This window comes from Piliocolobus tephrosceles, chromosome 16 (assembly GCF_002776525.5).
Source record: "Piliocolobus tephrosceles isolate RC106 chromosome 16, ASM277652v3, whole genome shotgun sequence".
In the NCBI taxonomy this organism is placed as follows: Eukaryota; Metazoa; Chordata; class Mammalia; order Primates; family Cercopithecidae; genus Piliocolobus; species Piliocolobus tephrosceles.
Genome location: NC_045449.1, coordinates 59,692,433 through 59,710,844, shown reverse-complemented (window position 1 = coordinate 59,710,844; position 18,412 = coordinate 59,692,433). Strand labels below are relative to the sequence as shown.

The following is an 18,412-nucleotide window of genomic DNA, read 5'->3' as shown; positions in this document are numbered from 1 at the left end:
AATTTCAACTAACCAGTAATTAAATTTTGCTTATTTATTTTTCCTGTTTATATAATAAACAACTGCTTCAGTTCAATTATTAGTTATATCAACATTAAAACACTGCTTGCATGTTACATTTAATGAATGAAGAGTACAGTTGGCCCTTCATATCCATGGATTTCACATCTGTGGATTCAATCAACCACGGATCAAAAATATTCAGGAAAAAAAAATTACACAAAGGTTCAAAAACCATAACTTGGATTTGCCGTGTGTCAAGTACTATGTTGAAGTCATGTGAATGAAGTGATGCATAAGCATTAGATTAGGTACTATGTAAGTTATTATGAGATGACTTAAAGTATATAGGAGGATGTGTGTAGGTTATATGCAAATACTACACCATTTTATAAAAGGGACTTGAGCATCCATGGATTTTGGTATCCTCAGGGGGACCCTGGCACCAATTCCACATGGATGCTGGGGGGCAACTATATTATCTTAACCTCTCATAATAACATGTTGAAATTGTATTTTCTTTTTACCAGTTTAAAAATATACAATCGATGGGATGTATTTGGTAGTCTGTTGTGTCATATGTGCAACAAGAACTTTAAACATTTAACAAAAGAACCTAAAACAATGAAAGTACTGACTACTACTTGAAAAAGATTAGGAATTGTTCCTTGTTGTTTATAGTACTATTTCAACTGGTGTATGTTGATATCCCTCCTGTAATAACTAGGGGGTTATTCACACACTTAATACCTTAGGCAGTAAAGTGCTGAGTTTTATGATTTATTTTAAAAATTTTTGTGTAAATTTGACAGGTACTAGCACAGTTTTTTACATGGATATATTGCATAAGCATGAATTCTGGGCTTTTAGTGTACCCATTACCCAAATAATGGGCCCATTAGGTAATTTCTCGTCCCTCGCCTCCTCCTAGCCTCCCACCCTTCCAAATCTTCAGTGTCTGTCATTCCACACTCTCCACAATCTATGTTCATGTGTACTCATTATATAGCTTCCACTTACAAGTAAGAACGTGTGGCATTTGACTTTCCCTTTCTGAGTTGTTTCATTTAAGATAATGTACATGCAAATAGTGTGCATGTGTGTGCGCTCTATATATATCTATATGTGCGCGTGTGTGTGTATGCCACATTTTCTTTATCCAGTCATCCATTTATCGACAGTTGATTCCATAGTTTGCTATTGTGAATAATGCTGTGAGAAACCTATGAGTACTGATCTTTTCCTTTGGGTAGGTACCCAGAAGTGGAATTGCTGGATCAGATGATAGTTTTATTTTTAGTTCTTTGAGAAGTCTCTATACTGTTTTCCTTGGAGGTTATACTAATTTACATTCCCACCAGCAGAGTGTTAGTGTTTCTTTTCTCTGCATCCTCACCAACATCTGTTATTTTTTGGCTTGTTAATAATAGCCATTCTGACTAGAATAAGATGGTATCTCATTGTGGTTTTAATATGCATTTCTCTAATGTTTAGTGATGTTAAGTATTTTTTCATAGGCCTGTTGGCCTTTTGTATGTCTTTTTTGAAAAATGTCTACTCATATCCTTTGCCTTCTTTATAATCGGTTATTAATTATTATTATTATTATTTTGTTGCTGTTGTTGTTGTTTGTTCCTTGTAAATTATGGATATCAGTCCCCAGGCCAAGTGCATAGTTTGCAAATATGTTCTCCTATTCTGCAGGTTGTCTTTTCACTCTATTGATTATTTACTTTGCTTTCTAGAAGCTTTTTTAAAAATTAAGTCCCATTTGTCTGATTTTGTTGCTTGTGCTTTTGAGGTCTTAGTCATGAATTCTTTGATTAGACCAATGTCCAGAAGAGTTTTCCTAGGTTTTCTTCTAATATTTGTAACATTTCAAGTCCTACATTTAATTCTTTGATCCATCTTGAGTTGATTTTTATATATGGTGAGAGATAGGGATTCAGTTTCATTCTTCTGCATATGGCAATTCAATTTACTGACCACCATTTATTGAAAAGGGTGTCCTTCCCCCAGTATATGTTTTTGTTGACTTTGTCAAAGATCATTTGGCTGTAGTTATGTGGTAGTGTTTCTGGGTTCTGTATTCTGTATTACCTAATATAATACAGATCTATTTTTATGCCAGTTCCATGCTGTTTTGGTTACTATAACCTTGTAGTGTAAGTTGAGGTCAAATAATGTTATGCTTCCGGTGTTGTTCTTTTTGCTTTGGATTGCTTTGGCTAATCTGGCTCTTTTTTAATGCCATATGACTTTGAGGATTGTTTTTTTCTAAGTCTGAGAAAAATGATATTGATATTTTTGTAGGGATTACATTGAATCTTAGATTGCTTTGTGTAGTATGGTCATTTTAACAATATTAATTCTTCAAATCCATGAGCATGAGATGTTTTTCCATTTGTTTGTGTCATCTACAACTTCTTTCTTCAGTGTTTTATAATTTTGCCTCCTTTTACCTCCTTGGTTAAATATATTCTTAGGTTTTTTAAAAATAAGTTTTGTAAATGGGATTGCTTCTTGATTTGGTTCTCAGCTTGTTTTTGATACTTAGAAATGCTACTGGTTTTTATACATTGATTTTGTATCCTAAAATTTACAGAATTCAGCTATAAAATCTAAGAGGTTTTTTTGGAGGGGAGAAATCTTTAGGGTTTTTTTTAGGTATATGATCATATTATCAATAACTGATATAATTTGACTTCCTCTTTTTCTATTTGGATGGCTTTTATTTGTTTTTCTTGCTTGATTGCTCTGGCTAGGACTTCTCACTCTATGTTGAATAGGCATGGTGAAAGTGAGCATCCTTGTCTTATTCCAGTTCTTGTTCGGATTGCTTTCAGCTTTTCCCTGTTTAGCGTGATGTTGGCTGTGGGTTTGCCACACAGATCCTTTATTATTTTGAAGTGTATTCCTTCTATGCCTAATTTGTTGAGGGTTTTTATCATTAGGGTATGGTCAATTTTATCAAATGCTTTTTCTGCATCTGTTGAGAAGGTCATATGGTTTTCGCATTAATTCAGTTTATGTGATGAATTACATTTAATGATTTGCATATGTTGAATCATCCTTGCCTCCCTGGAATAAAACCCACTTGATCATGGTGTATTACGTTTTTGATGTGCTGTTGGACTTGATTTCTTAGTATTTTATTAAGGATTTTTGCATATATGTTCATCAGGGATATTGGTCTGTACTTTTTTTGTTGTTCAGGCTTTTAAAAATCAATTTTGTCCATCTTTATCTTTTAAGTAGAACATTCCATTTGCATTCAAGGTTAATATTCATATGTGAGTTTTTTTTTCTTGTTATAATGTTATCTAGTTGTTTCATAAATTCGTTGTTTCTTTTTTCTTTGTCTTTGTGGGTTGGTGTTTTGTCATGTCGCTATTTAATTTCTTTCTCTTCCTCCTTTGTGCAATTGCTTTGTAAGACCTGTGAGTTTATACTTAAATGTTTTTTTATGATGGTGAATACAGAGCTTTCATTTACATGTTTAGAACTCCTTTGAGCATTTATTATAGAACCAGCCTAATAGTGACAGATTCCCTCAGTATTTGCTTGTCTGGGAAATACTTTATATTTCTTCTGTTTATGAAGCTTATTATGTCAGGATATAAAATTTGTGGTTGACAGTTTCTTTTTAAGCACTCTGAAGATAGGATCCCAATCTCTTCTGGTTTGTAAAAGGGTTCTGCTGAGAAGTCTGATTTTTTTTCTTTATAAGTGACTAGATGCTTTTGTCTTGCTGAGTTTAGGATTTTTTCCTTCGTGTTGACTTTATACAACATCTGATGACTATTTCTCATGGTGAATTGCATCTTGCAATATCTTTTTCTAGTGTTTGTTGCACTTCTTGTACGTAGATGTTTAAGTCTCTTGCTAGACTACAGACGTTTTTGTCAATTATTTACTTAAATAGGTTTTCTAAACTTTTTGCTTTTTGTTCTCTTTCAGGAATGCCAGTGATTTGTAACTTCAGTTGCTTTATGTAGTCCCATACTTCTCAAAGGCTTTGTTCATTCTTTTAAAATTTATTTTTAGTTTATTTTTGTTTAACTGGATTAAGTCAAAAGTCCTGAGAATTAAGTCTTCAAGTTCTGAGAATTTTCTTTTCTGCTTGGTCTAGTCAATTGTTGAAGCTTTCAGCTGTATTTTGTAATTTCTTAATTATTCATTTCCAGAAATTGTTTTTTCTAAGATATCTATCTCATTGGCAAGTTTTAAAAATTTATATCCTGAATTGATTTTGTGTTGGTTTTCAGAATATCTTTTATCTCATTGAATCTCTTTAAAATCAGTATTTTTAATTCTTTATCTGGCATTTCTTTTTTTCTTTTCTTTTTTTTTTTTTGAGGTGGAGTCTCGTTCTGTCACCCAGGCTGGAGTTAAGTGGCGTGATCTCGACTCACTGCAAGCTCCGCCTCCTGGGTTCATGCCATTTTCCTGCCTCAGTCTCCTGAGTAGCTGGGATTACGGGCACCCGCCACCGCGCCCGGCTAATTTTTTTTGTATTTTTAGTAGAAATGGGGTTTCACCATGTTAGCCAGGATGGTGTCGATCTCCTGACCTCGTGATCCACCCACGTCAGCCTCCCAAAGTGCTGGGATTACAGGCATGAGCCATTGTGCCTGGCCTTTATCTGGCATTTCAAAAATTTTATTTTGGTTAGGATCCATTGCTAGAAAATTACTGTGTTCCTTTGTGGGTGCTATACCGCCCTGCTTTTTCATACTTCTGGTATTATTATGGTGATTTATTCACATCTGGAGAAATAATAACTTCTTATTTTTGAATTTCATTGAAATGTAACTTTCTTTTCTTGTGGATATAATTATGAAGTATGTTGAGTAGAGCTGTTTACTTCTGGATATGTTAAGTGTTAAGGCTTTGTATGATTTCCTTGGTTATAAATAGGCTTAGTGTGGTGGCTTTTTCAAATACTGGTTGTAGTAGTGGTATACCTGGAAGGTAAGCGGGCTCATAGCCTCCTGAGAAGCCACAGTGGCATTGATGATTGTGGTAGCAAAGGACATGGAATTCTTATGTTATTCCCAAGCACTGTGCATTTGTGTCAGCAGATTTACTATGGGGTTTGCAGGTCAACCTCCAGACCATAGATGGCACTTGCAGGTAAAAGCCAGTTGCTCTTGTAGGAATAAAGTTTATGCTTGATCTTTGTTAACCATGAGAGGTACTTCATTGCCCAGACAATGGCTGGGCCATAGAATGTTCAGTGGACTGGGTCATGTGCTCAGTCTCAGTGGAGGCCAAATCTGGGCAGAGCTGGACTGGGCAAGTCTGCATTCACACCTCCTAACAGTGGGCAAAAGTGCCAACCCTGACAGGGGTCTAGAGGCAGTCAGCACGTGGCTGGAGATAAGGCTAGGCAAGAAACAGAGCAGCCACTGCTGCACCAAATTCTCTGCTTGGGAAGTGATTGGTTTCCCACGTGCCTACTCCAGGTAATAGGGAGAGGGACCCACCTGTCACTCTTCAGACCTGAGGGAGGAGCTCACACCCTATTCCAAGTAAGGGGGCCAGTTGCGACACTCAGAAATATTACGTGCAGTTTTCTACTTTAGTTTTCAAAGCTGCCTGTGGCCACGAAACCCACTACCCAGGTAAAACCATGCCTTTTCCGCAACTCTCCTCCTGTTTCAGTCTATGAAGGAGGGGTATCCCAATTCTAGCACCCACAGCTGGATTGCACACCACACTTACCTCTAAGTTCTGGCTGTGAGAGCTCTTCGTCTGCTCCAGATCCAGCACTCCAAATCCTGGCCCAAGAGTAATGCTGGTGCTGCCGCCGCTGCTAGGTTTCAGGTCCACTCAGCTTGATATGAATTAGAATCAAGAATGGCATTGTCCTGTTGGGTCCCAGATCTGAGACAATGCCGGGCGTACTTTCTGGTATTCCTTTTCACACTCTCTGGCCTCTCTCCTAGTTATATCCAGGGCTTGGGAGGGACAGGGTGTTCCCCATGGCCTAGGTTGCACAGTTCCCCGGTAGACAGATAGATTACAGAGGGACATTCTCTTCCCCTCTCCTATATTGGAGCTTCACTCAGTTCTCAACCAGACCTAGCCACTGTCCCCTTGCTCACCTTCTCTCATCCCCAGTATCTGAAGTTTTCTTTCACTTTCTGTTGATTTTTCATTTCCTTCTTGGACAAAATTCTTCCAAGTAGATAAGGCATTTTGGGAAGGCCTCTGGTCCACCATCTCGGGAAAAACAGAGTTCTATAGATTTCTGACTATGAAACTTAAGTTTCTAAATTGTTTTTTGGTATAAGATGTAGAAAGTAAAAGAGTAGTTAAATGGCAAAGGTTTTGTTGCTGCTTTTGTCACTATCTGCTATTTCAACATTTATCAAATCAACTTGTAAAATACAAAATAATAGAAAATGAAAAAAGTTAACATTTATTTAGAATAAATACAAGTTAAAATTAAATATGGTTTATATCACAAAATGTTAAAGATACTTTGTAGTACCACATCTTGTTTATCCATATAGTCACTCAGCAGATACCCATTAAATGGTTATATTGGGGAAGGTATTACATTAGGTACTGGGGTGGGGTTGAGGATGAATTAGACATAGATTCTGCCCTCCATGAGCTTCATGTATAGGAAAAAATCTGTTTCTGTCATTTGGAAAAGTGTTTCTAGTAACATGTATTGACCTGCACGTGTGCTCTTTAAAATCATAATAGATTTCCTTATTGTTACAGTTCTAATGCAGCTCAGTACAAGATGTTAAGTGTATTTCATATGAAATGGACATACTTTTTCATAATCCTTGCTTCCTGTATAAGGCATCAGTGTCCTCTGGGTGTACTTGTTAGTCCACTGTTCATTCTTTGGGCAGATCACTGGCTGTCTATCCATTAAGGAAGAGCTTCCTGGCTTCCTGCTCTGTTGCAGTCTGGTAAGCCGTCTTCCTGATATTCTGGTATGTATGTGCCTGTGAGACAGACGGGTTGTGGTGAGGAGAAAGAGATGCATTGGCTATTTGTAAAATAAGGTTTTCCTATCCCAGACTTCATTACATCCTACTGAGGACTGTTACACACATAGAGATAGACCTAGAAAGGAAGTCTTTCTTCTTCCATTATCTTTTCTTGGGTATTTAGCTTCTAAGTAAACCAAGGTTTCTGCTCTCAGTCTCCCTCCCTGGTGAATGTACACTAGAAAGTGAATATTAGAGCTCAGTTCATCTGTATCCAGTAGCCTGCTGACCATTCCTATTCTATTTCACTTCAAGGAGCAGACCTAAATCCTTTTTATTAGGTATCTTAACTACAGTGATTCCCTTTCCATGCGGTATCAATTGACCTTGCTTTTTAATAACATTACTTGTTAAAGTGTATTAGTTGTTTCCACTGTAAATAAGATTTGTTTAAAATAATAACAATCTTTAAAAGAAAAATAGCCATCGTTGTTCCTATTGCATATATTCCTAGCATTATTTACACTGGAAGAAAATGTTGCTCAGCATGCTACTTTTTATTTTACAATTAATTTCATAATCTCCCCCTTTTACATTGACATCTGTTTTTCTTTCTTTATTAAACCTGCTGTGATCTCAAGCCTTGAAGTTTTGATGTCTTATATCCCTCTCAGGGAATATCCTTTTTGATAGCTCAAAGACCTGACATAAATCTTCCATAGCCCTGGACTGTGTAACTATAGAGCTAAATAGGATGTATAGGGCTTTTTGTTGTTGTTGTTAGTGTTACAGGTGTGCACATTCAATAACTTTAGGTATAAAACTTAGTTCTAAATATCTCTTCAGGAGGAGGAAATGCCATTGAATGACATTGTTCTCTCCTGCCTATGAGACAGCAGCAGGACAGGAGCATAGGATTCTAACTTGTCTTTGAGGTAAAAGAAACAGCATCAGATGCTGTCCCTAATTTAAGCACACACATATTATGTAATGGTCTTTATTGATCTCTAGCGGCTATTGCCTGCTCTTAAGATCTTTGAACATCAAACAAATAATAAGTAGTAAACTGAAATGTCATTGTTTGATGAAGTGTCCTCATCTGTTAAATCAGGAAATGGTTAGACTAAATTATTTTACTAGCAAGGAAACACCTGCCCCCTACAAATAGCCTATTGCTTGTTTTCCAGTTACCAGAGAGTAAAAGATGGTGCTGTTTACCTAGAGAAACATGCCAGACGTATGTTAAACACCTATGTTCTAAAATGTACTGAATTGAAATATCTACTTACAATCATTCTGATGGAACTGTTTAACAAATGAGATACGAAGTCTAATGGAGTTCACAATCCTTAAAATATAGTTATTCCAATGCCTAGCAATCATGTGTACTTTTTAAAATCATGTTTAAAATCATCACAGCTTTATATTTAACATATTGGATAGTGTTTTTGAACTACTACTGACATAATTTTTAAGAGTACGTGTGCCTTTAGTGATGTTTCAAAACGTGAAATTGTGCAGTGAAAAGATTTACGGAAGTTATGCAACCTAATCCCCCACATTTTTCATATTGGGAAGCAGAGGTCATAGCAGTTAAGAGGCATTGCGGAGTTATTCAGCTAGTCAGTGTTTGGGTCAGTACCTCGTCTGTGCACTTTACTATGCTATGGTGTCTGCCACAGTATATCTAGTTTCTGATGTATAGCACAATCTCTTTCTTATTTACACAATATTCCTTTTGTGATTACCTAAATTCTTGGGATGCAAGGGAGCAAAAAATATATTCAGTGAATATTCAATAAATGTGCTTATGGCTACTTAAGTCAATTATTTATAGCAAATTCTCATGTTTGAGAATATATTATGTGTCCTTGACTATCTGGTTTGTGTTTTCATTATGTATCACTTTTAAATTCTTTTCTGGTATTAATAATTTATAGTGGGGAAAGGATTATAAGCAAATCATTTATTGCTTACTACCATTTGTACATTACAAAGGAATGGTTGGCAATAGTATTATCTCTTTCTACGTTGTTTGTTTCTTTTATGTACGAACAAAGTTTTTTTTTTTTTTTTTTTTTTTTTTTCGAGAGGGAGTCTTGCTCTGTTGCTCAGACTGGAGTGCAGTGGCACAATCTCAGCTCACTGCAACCTCTGCCTCCCATGTTCAAGTCATTCTCCTGCCTCAGTCTCTCGAGTAGCTGGGATGACAGGTGTGTGCCACCACGCTCAGCTAATTTTTGTATTTTTAGTAGAGACGGGATTTCACCACGTTAGCCAGGATGGTCTCAATCTCCTGACCTCGTGATCCGTCTGGCTCAGCCTCCCAAAGTGCTGGGATTACAGGTGTGAGCCACCGTACCCAGCCCAAACAAGGTTTTTTTTTTTTAAACCCACCAAAAGTATTGATCTCTTCTGTTTTGCCAAGATCTGTATGCAATGATTTCTCACTTTTCTGATGTTTACTTATATCACCCACAACTATCTGGAATATAGGTAAAAACTAAAAATGTAATCCAAAAAGGCTCTTAAACAATACAGATATATTCAATTAAGAAAAAACAAATTTAAAACAATACTTATTGACTATTGGAGTACGGGCTAGATATTATCCTGCGTCCTAGGGATATAAAAATGAGAAACAGTTTCTACCTTAAGAAACCCCCAGCTCAAAAGTATGGTCATTGGCATGTTGATGTTTACCTCAGAGGGGAGTCCCTCATTTTCCCACCCAGAGAATTTCATTCTAATAATTTTAGAAGCAATAAATTAGATCAAGGTGCTTGTGTTAGCACACCGACAAGTGTCAAGAAATGGCAGCTGAAAACTTGTCAGAGGTGAAGATTCAATAATGAATGATAAAAAGCAGTTACAAAAAGTCAAAATGCTTAGCAGTTCAGGTACTACTTTCTGAAAAGGTAGACAGACTAAGGGAATTACTGTGTTGTGGCACACTGTGATTTTGGGTGTTCATAATAACCTTGAGTTATTCAATCTGAGAAGGTAATAATAATGTTTCATACATACTGAGCATTTATTATGTTCCTCATATTGTTCTAAGGTCTTTACATCAAGTAATTTATTAACTTATCACAATTCTTTGATTTTTTCAGAGGAGCCAACTGAGGCAAGGAATGTTATGTGGTTTGTGAAGGAATAGGGACACAAATCCATGCCATCTGATTGTGAGCTTGGACTCATAATCATCGTGCAATTTTAGAGATAGATTTTTCTCAAGAAGTTAATTTTTTGAAGCTTCCTGTTTAAAAGGATAAATCTCAATTGTGCTTTTATGCAGGCAGTTCTGAGTCCCAGAAAAAAAAAAAAAATCAGCAGTAAATAGAGGGGAAACTACTGGTACATGGTACATTGGAGGCACAGTGCCAATGTGCAAAATATCTATTGACTTGTCAGCAACTCTGATAGCAGTTCCTTGTTGGTTTCCCATGTGACATATCATTTTAGACTACCAGTGAAGCAGGCCGTGGCTTGAGGAGAAACGTGCCTCCTCAGTAGAGCAGTGTAACCTAGTGCAAACCCTCCTGGGAATTGGTTTTAGCTGTATCTCTGCGAGGGAGACCACACTTAGAGACCCATAATAGAAGCACAGTTACAGCCCCTATAGTTTTTGTCAAGCAGCAAACTGAATGGTGTTCTGAATGCCAAGCACCAAATCTGAGTGGTGTATGGTGTTCAAGAATGAGGAGGAGAACAGAACCAAAATGGAGTCTGTGGGAAAGTGTTGTAGAAGAAAGGAATGAGAGCATTATATAGAAGATTCAGAGGAAGGAGTTTCTCCTGAAAATGTATTACTCCAGAAGAAAATGTTTAAAAATTCACCAGTAGCATACAATAAGATACGATATCTATGAAGGAGGAACAGATCCCATAAGGAAAGAAAGGGATGAAGTGAAAATTGTCATAAGGAAATCGTAAGGAAACCAAAAGTTCAATAGCAGACTTAAGATCACATAGGAGCTGGTTGGGTTAGGTCAGATTTTGTAACGAATTAAATCAGCGATATGAAGGCAAGGCATAATGACCTTTCAGACTGCAAAAGAAAGGGACAAAGAATCAAAAATTTTGAGGAAGGTGATATTAAGGCAGAAAATATAAAACCAGTATACAACAACTGATATTTCTGAAGGAAGGCTCAGAATAAAGTAACACAAAAATAACTACAGATATGAGAAAACTTTTCAGAAGGTCTGTGTATGTAATTTTAAAGATTCTACTCTTTATCAGCTAAAAATCAATACAAGAAGATTTTTAAAAATGTTTGAATTACAGTATAAAGAGAATGATTTTTATAAATGTCCAGACCAGGGGGAGGGGAAAGCAAAGATTAGGTGACTTTAGGCTTCTTATTTGCAAATCTAAATGTCATAAAACAATAGAGAAACTAACATATGCTGTGTTTTAGGCGAAAATGTTGTGCTAAGAATCTTGTACCCATATGCGTAAAGGCAGCAGAATGACAGTATTGAATGTGCAAAGCTTCAAAAGATGTAGCACTTGGATATTCTTTTTGAAAAATAAAATTACTGGATGATGGACTTTAATCAACCTAAGGATAAACAAAAGATCAAATCAAAGAAAAAAAAAAATACTCCAAGAATGAAAAAGTACTGGTGAATGCCAAAATTAAAATAGAGATGAATTTAAATATTTATTGTGTACCACAATATAAACAATGGAAATGTCAGAAGAGAATCTTGAAAAAGAAGGTATGTAAAGTTAAAACAATTTAAAACCACTATCTGCCTCAGCGTCTCGAGATGATATACAAGAAAACCAAAATGGCTAGGAGAGGGAGAAGTAAACATATGCCAAGCTATTATTTTAACAGGGCATAGGTATTAATTTTTAACTTGCTGAATATTAGAGGGATTTAGATAAAAAATAATTGTGAAATATTTATGGCATCGTTGGTGTAGTTAAAATCTGTTTCCAAAGACAATGTCCTTGACAAAATACTAGCAAACCAAATTCAACAGCACATCAAATGATCAGGCACTATGACCAAGTGGGTTTATTGTTGGGATGCAAGGATTGCTCAAGATAGGTAAATCAATAAATGTGAGAAAGGATGGCTGACTAGATGCAGCTAGAAAGAATGTCTGCCACCACGGTGTAGGACATTGGGAAGACTGGCGCATTCCAAGTCAATCTTCAGAGGCAAGTTATTGAGAGTGGACAGAGGGAGGACAGAGACACTGGGCTGAAAGGGGAGGAAGCTGGGAACCCTGCATGGGGCTGCAATGCACTGGGTCTTCTTCCTAGCTCCTAATGACTCCTGGGGAATGGGTGAGTTGAGCAGGCAAGGAGTGAGTTGCTCTTGCCTTGGACCTCTGGAATCCTGGCAGCAGAAGACCCCATGACTCCCACACTTGAGCTGGCAGAGAGAGTTGCTTAAAGAGACGGTTGGGGCAGGACTCCAGCCTGTACGGAGCCCAGAGAGTTTTGATGTGGGAATGTCTGCAGGGGGGCATGGCTGGGGTCGCCTATTCCCTAAGGCTCGCCATATTCCTCTGGGAGACTCTAGCCTTAAAAAATTGTTGAACCTGAACAGAGCAGATGGGGCCAGTCTTACCTGAACTTTCCCATCTGCTGGCCTCTCCTAGGGCCATAGCCTGGCTTTGCCTGCTTACAGTGCAGTCTTCAGATGCCCAACCAGGATGCCACCCCAGGGTCCTCATAGCTCCTGTGCTGGCAGACTGTGCCAGGTTGTCAGAGAGCTCCTGCAGAGTGGCCCCCACTGACATGCACCAGCCTACTTACACTCTCCCTCTACTGCAGTCTCCCCCATGCTGCTTTACCAGCAAGCTCTCACCCATGGCCATCCCCCATTGCCATATCAACATATGTGTGCGTGGGTGAACCTTGCCCTTCCATGCTGGTGTGGTGATGTGCGTGCACCCCACTGCGCCATTGCTGCCAGCGTGAATGCACCTGTCCCCCACGTGCTGCTGTGTTGCGGTGCTGCCATTTCTGGCATGAAAGCACTCAGGGAGTCCAGTGGCCCTGTCTCCCACCACCATTGCCACCAGTGTGAATATGCACAAGGAGTTTGCCAGCCCCACCCTAGCCAGAAACCCACTGCTATGCCAATGCTGCCACCAGTGTGAATGCACACACAGACGCCAGTGACCCCTCCCCTCCATGGTGCCACTGCTGCCACTGTGAATGTGCATATAGAGGCTGGCAGTCACTGGTCTGCCAGTGCCCCGCCCCAGCTGACAAGGGTGAAAACTGCTGTACTACCACTACTGCTGGCAGATGCAAACAAGCATGAATCACATTGCCACTGCCTGATGAAGCACTTTGGCTGGCACCACTCATTGGAGTGTTGTGGCCATCAGACCAGGAACACTTTGGCCCATTTAACACAGCAGGTTCCCAACTTTGAGGGACCAGAGAGCAAAGCCAGTGACCCGATACCAGCCCCTTAGAGTTAGAGTATACAGTGTGGGAGTATTGAGCTGAACCTTGGCCCCCTCAAAGTCTACTAGAAATGAAGCCAGTTGATGGACCCCACCTTATGCCACAAACCCCCAAAGACATCAGTGGCGATAAAAGCAAAAAACAGAGCAACCCCACCATCCAAAGGGCAGCAACTTCGAAGGTTGAAGGGACATGAGCCCACACAGATGAGAAAGAACCAGAGCAAGAACTCTGGCAACTCAAAAAGCCAGAGTGTCTTCTTACCTCCAGACACCCACAGTAGTTCCCCAGCAATGGTTCTTAACCAGGCTGAAATGACAGAAGTAGAATTTAGAATATGAACAGAAACGAAGATGATTGAAATTCAGGCGAATGTTGAAACCCAATCCAAGGATTATAAGGCATACAATAAAATGATATAGGATCTGAAATATGAAAATGCCTTTTTAACAAATAACCAAACTTACCTGATAGAGCTGGACAATTCACTTCATGAATTTCAGAATACAATCACAAGTGCTAATAGTAGAATCAACCAAACTGAGGAAAGAGTCTCAGAACTTGAAGAATGGCTATCTGAAATAACTAGTTAGACAAAAATAAAGAAAAAAAAAGTAAAATGAAAACAACTTCAGAGAAATATGGGATTATGTGAAGAGACCAAATCTATGACTTATTGATGTCCCTGAAAGGGAAAGAATGCAAGTAGCTTGGAAAATATACTTCAGGTTATTGTTCATAAAAATTTCCCCAAACTTGCTAGAGAGACCAACATGTAAATTTAGGAAATGCAGAGAACCTTTGCAAAGTACTACACAAGAAGACCATCCCCAAGACACATAGTTATCAGATTCTCCAAGGTCAAAATAAAAGAAAAAATATTAAAGACAGCTAGAGAGAAGGGTTAAATCACCTACAAAGTGAAGCCCATCAGGGTAACAACAAACCTTTCAGAAGAAACCCTACAAATCAGAAGACATTGGGGGCCTATATTCAGCATTCTTAAGGAAAAGAATTTTCAGCCAAGAGTTTTATGTCTAGTCAAACTAAGCTTTATAAGCAAAGGAGAAATAAGGTCCTTTTCAGACAAGCAAATGCTAAGAGATTTCATTACCACCAGACCTACCTTACAAGAGGTACTGAAGAGAGTCCTAAACATGGGAAGGATAGACTATTACCAGCCACTACAAAAACACACTTAAGTACGTAGACCAATGACACAATAGAGCAACCACACAAACAAACCTGTAGTACAGCAGGTTTCACCCTTGTCAGCTGGGGTGGGGCACTGGTAGACCAGTGACTGCCAGCCTTTATATGCACATTCACAGTGGCAGCAGTGGCACCATAGAGGGGAGGGGTCACTGGCATCTGTGTGTGCATTCACACTGGTGGCAGCATTGGCATAGCAGTGGGTTTCTGGCTAGGGTGGGGCTGGCAAACTCAAGCTGCATAATAACCAGCTAACAACATGATGTTAGGATGACAGGATCAGATCAGCATATATCAATACTAACCTTGAATGTAAATGGACAAAATGCCATAATTACAAGGCACAGAGTGGCAAGTTGGATAAAGAGGCAAGACCCAATGATATGCTGTCTTTGAGAGACACATCTGATAGGCAGTGACACCCATAGGCTCAAAGTAAAGGGATGGAGAGAAATCCACCAAGCAAATGGAAAACAGAAAAAGCAAGGGTTGCCATTCTAATTTCAGACAAAACAGCCTTTAAACCAACAAATATCAAAAAAAGACGAAGAAGGACATTACATAATGATAAAGGGCTCAATTCAACAAGAAAACCTAACTATCCTAAATATATATGCACCCAACACAGGAGCACCCAGACTCATAAAGCAAGTTCTTAGAGACCTCTGAAAAGACTTAGACAACCACTGGATAATGATGGGAGACTTCAATACCCCAAGGGAGAAAACTAACAAAGATATTCAGAACCCAAATTCGACCCTTGACCAAATGCATGTATAGACATCTACATAACACTCCACCCAAAACAACAGAATATATATTCTTCTCATCTGCATATGGCACATACTCTAAAACCAAGCACACAATTGGACACAAAACAATCCTTAGCAAATAAAAAAAGCAAAATTATACCAGCTACACTCTTGGACCACAGTGCAGTAAAAATAGAAATTAATACTAAGAAAATCACTCAAAACCATATAATTACATGGAAATTAAACAACCTGCTCCTGAATGACTTTTGGGTAAATAATGCAATTTAGGCAGAAATCAAGAAATTCTTTAATGAGATTAAAGGTACAATGTACCAGAATCTCTGGGATATAGCAAAGGCAGTGTCAAGAGGGAAGTTCATAGTGCTCAGCACTCGTATCAGAAAGTTAGAAAGATACCTAATAGTACAACTATAGCAACCGGAGAAACAAGAGCAAACCAACCCCAAAGCCAGCAGAAGACAAGAAATAACCAAAATTAGAACTGAACTGAAGGAAACTGAGATGTGAAAAACCATACAAGAATACTTCCCAATACTGAACCAGGAATTAACTGAATCCCTGAACAGATCAATAATGAGTTTCATAATTAAATCAGTAATGAAAAGCCTACCAACCAACCAGCCAACCAAACAAACAAACAAAAACCAGGGCCAGAGGGATTCACAACCTAATTCTAGCAGATGTGTAAAGAAGAGCTGCTACTATTCCTACTGAAACTATTCCAAAAAATTGAGGGGGAGGGACTCCTTAACTCATCCTGCGAGGTCAGCATCATACTGATACCAAAACCTTACAGAGACATGACAAAAAAAGTAAGCTTCAGGCCAATTTCCTTGATAAACATTGATACAAAAGTCTTCAACAAAATACTAGGAAACCAAATTCAGCAGCACATTGAAAAGCTACTTCACCACAATCAAGTATACTTTATCCCTGGGATGCAAGGTTGACTCAACATGTGGAAATCAATAAATGCGATTCATCACATAAACAGAACTAAAGACAAAACCCACAAGATCATCTCAATAGCTGCAGAAAAGGCTTTTGATAAAATCCAGTATCTCTTCATGTTAAAAACTCTCAACAAACTAGGCATTAAAGGAACATACTTCAAAATAATAAGAGCCATCTATGAGAAACTCACAGCCAACATAATACTTAGTGGGCAAAAGCTGGAGACATACCCTTAAAAACCTCAGCAAAGTAAAGATGCCCTCTCTCACCACTCCTAGTTAACATAGTACTGGAAAACCTGGCCAGAGCAATCAGGCAGGAGAAAGAAATAAAAGGTATCCAAATAGGAAGAGAGGAAGTCAAATATCCCTTTTTGCAGATGATACGATTCTATGCCTAGAAAACCTTATAGTCTTTGCCCCAAACTCCTTGATCTGATAAACAACTTCATCTGATAAAAAACTGTATTTTTTCAGGGTACAAAATCAATGTACAAAAACACTAGCATTCTTACACACCAGCGACATCCAAGCTGAGAACCAAATCAAGAATGCCGTTCCATTCACATTAGCCACAAAAAGAGTAAAATACCTAGGAATACACCTAACCAGAGAGGTGCAAGATTTCTACAATGGGATAAAAACATTGCTCAATCTAATCAGAGATGACACAGATAAATCAAAAAACATTTCTTGCTCATGGATAGGAAGAATCAATATTGTTAAAATGGCCAGTCTGCCCCAAACAATTTACAAATTCAGCAGTACTCTTATCAAACCACCAATGACATTCTTCACAGAATTAGAAAAAAACTGTTTTGCAATTCATATAGAACCAAAAAGACATCGAATAGCCAAGACAATCGTAAGCAAAAAGAACAACCTGGAGGCATCACATTGCCCAACTTCAACTATAGTATAAGCCTACTGTAACCAAAACAACATGGTACGGTACAAGACAGACACATAGATTATTGGAACATAACAGAGAACCCAGAAATAAGGCTGCATACTTTCAACCATGTGATCTTCAACAAAGTCAACACAAACAAGCAATGGGAAAGGACTCCCTATTCAATGAATGGTGCTGGGATAACTGGCTAGCCATATACAGAATATTGAAACTGGACCCCTTCCCTTGTTACCATAAGCAAACATAAAGTCAATATGGATTAAAGACTTAAATGTAAAACTGAAAACTATAAAAATCCTGAAATTTTACCTGGAAATTACCATTCTGGATATACAAAGTGGCAAAGATTTACAATCAACAGAGTGAAGAAGCAAACTACAGAATGGAAGAAAATATTTGCAAACATTTGTCTGATAAGGGGCAAATATCCTAAATGTATAAGGAATTAAAACAACTTTATAGCAAAAACACAAATAACCTGATGTTTAAAAAATGGGCCAAGGACCTGAATAGACACTTTTCCAAAGAAGATATACAAATAACAGGTATATGAAAAATTCTAGACATCATTAATCATTAGGGAAAGGCAAATCAAAACTACAGTGAAATATTACCTCATACTTGTTAGAATGGCCTTTGCTAACACACATATACGCATGCGCGCGCACACACACACACACACACACACACACCCCAAAGGGATAACAAGTGTTGGCCAGGATGTGGAGGAAAGAGAGCTGCTCTACTCTGTTGTTGGGAATGTCATTATGGCAAACAGTGTGGAAGTACCTCAAAAAATTAAAAATAGCACTACCATATCATTCAGCAATTTCTACTTCTGGGTTTATATCCAAAGGGAATGAAATCAGTATGTTTAAGAGATATCTACACTCCTATGTTCACTGCAGCACTATTCACAAGAGCCAAAATGCAGAATCAAGCTAAGTATTTGTCTATGGATGAATGGGATTGACCTAAGTGTTCATCTGTGGATGGAGGAAACACAGTGGAATACTATGCAGCCTTAAAAAAGAAAATCCTGTCATTTGCAATAACATGGAAGGTCCTGGAGGACAAGTACTGCATTATCTCACTTATACATGAAATCTGAAGTAACAATCAAACTCCTAGAATCAGATACTAGAATGGTGGTTACCA

General features: G+C 38.1%; 1 protein-coding gene across 7 annotated transcripts in view; it reads left to right on the top strand.

The window, feature by feature from the left end:
- Nucleotides 1-18,412, top strand: part of CEP112 (centrosomal protein 112) — a 558,138-nt gene that overhangs the window by 152,613 nt on the left and 387,113 nt on the right. The gene's annotated exons all lie outside the window — the stretch shown is intronic.